Below are 6,168 nucleotides of genomic sequence, written 5' to 3'. Positions count from 1 at the left end.
ACTTACCAGTGAAGTTTTACATGTGTGCTCTGTGCAGGCACCACCCGGATCTGGACATAAGAATGTTTCCATCTTGTCGTCCTGAACTGCAGCCTCCTGTCTCTTCCTTCAGGGTGCGCAGCCCGGTCTTTTCCGCCTGCTGCTTTTTTGGTGGGGGAGGGGTGGAGACAGGGTCTTGCTTTGTCGCCCAGGCTGGAGGTGCAGTCTTGGCTCACTGCAGCCTCCGCCTCCCGAGTAGCTGGGATTACAGGCATGTGCCACCACACCCGGCTTATTATTGTATTTTCAGTAGTGACGAGGTTTCACCATGTTGGCCAGGCTGGTGTCGAACTCCTGACCTCAAGTGATCCGCCCACTTCGGCCTCCCAAAGTGCTGGGGATTACAGGTGTGAGCCACCGCACCTGGCCTCCCCTGCTTTCATTTTTGCTTATCCAGTGTCTCCATCTGTGCCAGCCACACCACTGTCTGCTACGGACAAAGCACAGAAGGGGGGATGCGAGGGGAGGTAGAGGGACTGCCAGCCTGTCAGTGCCTAACTGGCTGTTGCGGACAGATACAGAAGGATCTGTGGGGCACAGAGGAGTTTCTGCTTTATTAAGTCACCTCACTTGTTTGAAAGGTCTCCCAAGTAGCTAGTTTCTCCTGATAGCGAATGGGTTGGGCAAGCACTTTCCTGATAGTTTTCATCCTGGTTGTGTCACCTGCCTTCTGGCGGGGGTACGTCATTGTTCCGACTGTTGCCTGCTTGTTTTAATGTTCTGGATCGAGGCAGCGAGCCCTTGACTGTGCCACATTGCCAGGATTTTGCAGGTTAGATTATACTCCAGCACTGCCGTAGGCTTGCCAGACTCGAGTCCCCACATTTTCATCCTGTTCTCAGGAAAACACTTTGACCCACTTGAAGCTCTGAGCTGCTACTGCACAGCTTTCTGAGGCCAGTCTCCAGTTGCAAGCAGCCAAAACCATGGATATGCCAACTGCAGCCAAACCACGGCTCTGGGCGAAGGAAGGATTAGGTTTACTCTTGGTTTCCACAGGGTGTGGTTTCCACACCCTGATGCTCCTACCTTTATTTTGACACCTCTGACGGCCAGGTTTTCACAGACCTGTCGACAGTGACCCAAGACCTGGAATGTAATGGATGGTTTGGCAACAGTGTTTGCTTGAGCAGTTTAAAATCTGGCCAGGGAGACTAAATGTGAGCAAGAAAATGATAGAATACAAAGTTCTCTGGAGGTCAGAGGGAGCTGAGTGTTACAGAGAACACTGTGGGGTTCAAGATGAGAAAAATAGCTTGCTAATTTAAAGACGGATTATTTTTCCCAAAAGACCTTGCCTTATATAAATGTATATTATCCATAATTTTAAAAATGCACTTATGGCCAGGCACAGAGGCTCACACCTGTAATCCCAGCACTTTGGGAGGCTGAGGCAGGAGGATCAGTTGAGTCCAGGAGTTCGAGACCAGCCTGGGCAACATAGCAAAACCCTGTACCTACAAAAAATACAAAAACTAGCTGGGTGTGGTGGTGTGTGCCTGTAGTTCCAGCTACTAGGGAGGTAGGAGGATCACCTGAGCCCATGGAGATTGAGGCTGCAGTGAGCCATGAAGGCACCACTGCACTCTGGCCTGGGCAAGAATGGGACCCTCTAAAAAAAAAAAAAAATCAACATATCCAGCCTTGCAAGTCAATCTTTAATAATGTGCGTGGGCCAGGCACAGTGACTCACGCCCGTAATCCCAGCACTTTGGGATATTAGGGTGGGAGCATCACTTGAGGCCAGGAATTTGAGACCAGCCTGGGCAACATAGTGAGACCCCCCCATCTTTACAAAAAATAAAAATGAAAAATAATAATGCAGGCAAACTTGTTTAGATTTTATTCAGAGTAGTGCCTATTTATCTTTTTTTTTTTTTTTTTTTTTTTTTTTTGAGACGGAGTCTCGCTCTGTCGCCCAAGCTGGAGTGCAGTGGTGTGATCTTGGCTGACTGCAAACTCCGCCTGCCAGGTTCACGCCATTCTCCTGCCTCAGCCTCCAAAGTAGCTGGGACTATAGGCGCCAGCCACCACGCCCAACTAATTTTTTGTATTTTTAGGAGCGACGGGGTTTCACCGTGGTCTCGATCTCCTGACCTCGTGATCCACCCGCCTCGGCCACCCAAAGTGCTGGGATTACAGGCGTAAACCACTGCGCCCGGCTGCCTACTTATCTTTTGTCTGTGCTACATGTGCCAGCATTCCATACGCATTTCATTTAGTCCTTAAAGTACCCCTGTAAAATAGGTCTTTTGTCTGCATTTTTCAGATGGGAAGACTGATGTTTTGTTTATTTTTATTTTTGTATTTTTTGAGACGGAGTCTCACGCCGTCGCCCAGGCTGGAGTGCGATGGCACAATCTTGGTTCACTACAACCTCCGCCTGCCGGGTTCAAGCAATTCTCCTGCCTCAGCTTCTTGAGTAGCTGGGATTACAGGCACCACCACCGTGCCCAGCTAATTTTTTGTATTTTTACTAGAGACAGGGTTTCACTATGTTGGCCAGGCTGGTTTCCAACTCCTGACCTCAGGTGATCCGCCTGCCTCTGGTTCCCAAAATGTTGGGATTTCAAGCATGAGCCACCATGCCCGGCCTATTTATTTTTTTAGAATCAAGATCTTGCTATGTTGCCCAGGCTGAACTCTAACTCCCAGGCTCAAGCAATCCTGCCTCAGCCTCCCAAACCAAGTAGCTGGTACTGCAAGCATGTGCCACCGTGCCTGGCTCCTGAAGACAGATTTGATTAGATTAATGACTTGCCCAAATTCAGACAGTTCTTAAGTGGCAAAGTTAGGATTCCAATCCAGGTCAATGTAACTAAAGCCGAAACCCCATCTCATCCCTCTAGGCCATCCAATATTGGCTGGGTGTGGTGGTTCATGTCTGTAATCCCAGCACTTTGGGAGGTGGAGGCGGAGGTGGGAGGATTGTTTGAGCTCAGGAGTTTGAGACCAGCCTGGGCAACATAGCAAGACAAAAAATATATAAATTAGCTGGGTGTAGTGGCTCACACCTGTAGCTACTTGGGAAGCTGAGGTGGGAGGATGGCTTGAGCCTGGGAGGTCACAGCTACAGTGAGCTGTGATTGTCACTCCAGCCTGGGTGACAGAGGGAGACCCTGTCTCAAAAATATGTATAAAAAATAAAAAGAATATCAGACATCACCATCACCTCTCCTAGAAACCATGAGGCCTTCTCCTCAAATCAGATCTTCCGAGGTATTTCATGAACTTGGATCTAGTTCCTGTTCTCTCCCAAATTGCCCAGGTTGTCCTGTGAGTGAGAGCAGCTATTTCATGGGCCACCTCTGGAATCATAAGTCACCCAAACAATCTCAGTTTTCTAGCTCACTCAATCTTGACATTTCTACAATGTCATCCTTTGTTTTCTTGGAAATTAATTTGCTTTTCTTCATTGTCTTTCTTTGGAGCTTCTTTCCTCTTGTTGGTCACTATTTTATTTTTAACTTCCCACACCATACCAGCATATGTTGGTTATTCTTTTAGACATTTTGTTGTTGTTGTTGTCACTTGGAACTTTTGTATCTTGAATAAATTTGGGGATCGAATACATTTTTTCTCCACCAGTCTTATTTATACCTTTCTATATTAAGAGCTTCAAATTTGATTTGGTTTGAAATTGTTCTCCCCCAAACCCTTTTTTTAATTTGAGATGGAGTCGTGCTCTTGTCACCCAGGCTGGAGTGCACTGGCACGATGTCCGCTTGCTGCAACCTCCACCTCCCAGGTTCAAGCGATTCTCCTGCCTCAGCCTCCTGAGTAGCTGGAATTACAGGTGCGTGCTACCACACCCGACTAATACTTGTATTTTTAGTAGAGATGGGGTTTTGGCATGTTAGCCAGGCTGGTCTCGAACTCCTGACCTCAAGTGATCTACCCACCTCAGCCTCCCAAAGTATTGGGATTATAGCCGTGAGCCACCACACCTGTTTTTTTTTTTTTTTTTTTTTTTTTAACTTTTATTTATTTATTTTTGAGAAAGAATCTCACTCTGTCACCCAGGCTGGAGTGCAGTGGTGCCATCACAGCTCATTGCAGCCTCAACCTCCCAGGCTCAAGTGATCCTCCCACCTCAGCTTCTCGAATAGGTGGGACTGCAGGCGCATGCCACCATGCCCAGCTAATTTTTTGTAATTTTCATAGAGACAGGGTTTTGTCATGTTGCCCAGGGTGATCTGGAACTTTGGAGCTCAAGCAATCCATCCATGTCTGCATCCCCAAATGCTGGGATTATAGGCGTGAGCCAGTAACCTTTTCCCTTTTATTTTATTTATTTATTTTTATTTTATTTTTGAGACAGAGCCTTGCTCTGTCACCAGGCTGGAGTGCAGTGGCACAATCTTGGCTCACTGCAACCTCTGCCTCAGCCCTCCGAGTAGCTGGGATTACAGGCGCGCACCACCACGCCCAGCTAATTTTTGTATTTTCAGTAGAGGTGGGGTTTTACCACGTTGGCCAGGATGGTCTTGATCTCTTAACCTCGTGATCCGCCCGCCTCGGCCTCCCAAAATGCTAGGATTACAGGCATGAACCACTGCACCTGGCCCTAAAAGTAGCCTTCTTTTCCCTTTTAAAGAGTTTGTGTCCACAGCTACTGGATGCAGTTTTGTTTCAGATGGACCGTGAATAGGTTTCACTTGTCACGCCCAAAGGTTGCCACTCCTGATGAGTCACAAACAACGCTTGCACCATCATCTTATTCCTTCAAACAGAGTCTATGGGCCCCTGGTGGTCACTGAGGTTCTGCTTCCTGTACCAGTAGGGTTTTAAACACTACTCAAGGCAGTCTGGCTTTAAATATCCTACTTAGGCCAGGTGTGGTGGCTCAAGCCTATAATCCCAGCACTTTGGGAGGCCAAGACGGGCGGATCACAAGGTCAGGAGATCGAGACCATCCTGGCTAACATGGTGAAACCCCGTCTCTACTAAAACAAAAATACAAAAAACTAGCCAGGCGAGGTGGCGGGCACCTGTAGTCCCAGCTACTCGGGAGGCTGAGGCAGGAGAATGGCATAAACCCGGGAGGTGGAGCTTGCAGTGAGCTGAGATCTGGCCACTGCACTCCAGCCTGGGCAACAGAGCGAGACTATGTCTCAAAAAAAAAAAAAAAAAAAAAAAAAAAAATCCTACATAATCTAATCTGGCTCACAGGCTCTCCTCTGGTACTCTGCTGCCTCATAAACATCTCTGGCTACTCAGTTAAGGTTGGCTTAGTGTCCATCTCTCCAGTTCAAAGGCCAGCAGCCTCTGCCTTGTACAGGATTGTTCTCACTCCCGCTACACACTTCTGTCTCTACTGACAGGCAGGAGGAGACTGTGGCATCATCGGGATAGTATGTTTCATCTAAAGGCCTGGTCACCAGATGTGAGTTGTAGAAACTACTTCTCTCATCCCTCAACAATTTCACGGTTGTAGGAGCTGACATTAACCTGCCATGCCCCCAACAGCCAGGCGCGGTGACTCATGCCTGTAATCCCAGAACTTTGAGAGGCTGAGGCAGGTGGATCGCCTGAGGTCAGGAGTTCGAGACCAGCCTGGCCAATATGGAGAAACCCCCGTCTCTACTAAAAATACAAAAATTAGGCTTAGTGGCTCTCACCCTAATGCCAGCTACTCAGGAGGCTGAGGCAGAAGAATAGCTTGAAGCTGGGAGGCGGAGGTTGCAGTGAGCTGAGATCCCGCCACTGCACTCCAGCCTGGGCGACAGAGCGAGACTCAGACAAAAAAAAAAAAAAGGCCGGGTGCAGTGACTCATGCCTGTAATCCTAGCACTTTGGGAAGCCGAGGCAGGTGGATCACTTGAGGTCAGGAGTTCAAGACCAGCCTGGCCAACATGGCGAAACTGCGTCTCTACTAAAAATACAAAAATTAGACGGGCATGGTGGCAGGGTGCCTGTAATCCTGGCTACTCGGGAGGTTAAGGCAGGAGAATCGCTCGAACCCAGGAGGCGGAGGTTGCAGTGAGCCAAGACTGCACCATTGCACTCCAGCCTGGGCGACAGAGCGAGAGTCCGTCTCAAGCAAACAAACAAAATTAAAAACGAGGTCAAGTTTCAAAAGATGTCACCCCCAACCCCGCAAATCTTCTCCTCAAGCCCTGTTGTTCC

At 48.4% G+C, this 6,168-nt stretch overlaps 1 protein-coding gene across 1 annotated transcript in view; it reads right to left on the bottom strand.

Annotated features, from left to right (window-relative positions):
- Window positions 1-6,168, bottom strand: part of SPAG7 (sperm associated antigen 7) — a 78,837-nt gene that overhangs the window by 66,187 nt on the left and 6,482 nt on the right. The window lies entirely within an intron of this gene.

This window comes from Macaca thibetana, chromosome 16 (assembly GCF_024542745.1).
Source record: "Macaca thibetana thibetana isolate TM-01 chromosome 16, ASM2454274v1, whole genome shotgun sequence".
NCBI lineage: Eukaryota > Metazoa > Chordata > Mammalia > Primates > Cercopithecidae > Macaca > Macaca thibetana.
This window is presented reverse-complemented; position numbering and strand designations above follow the sequence as displayed.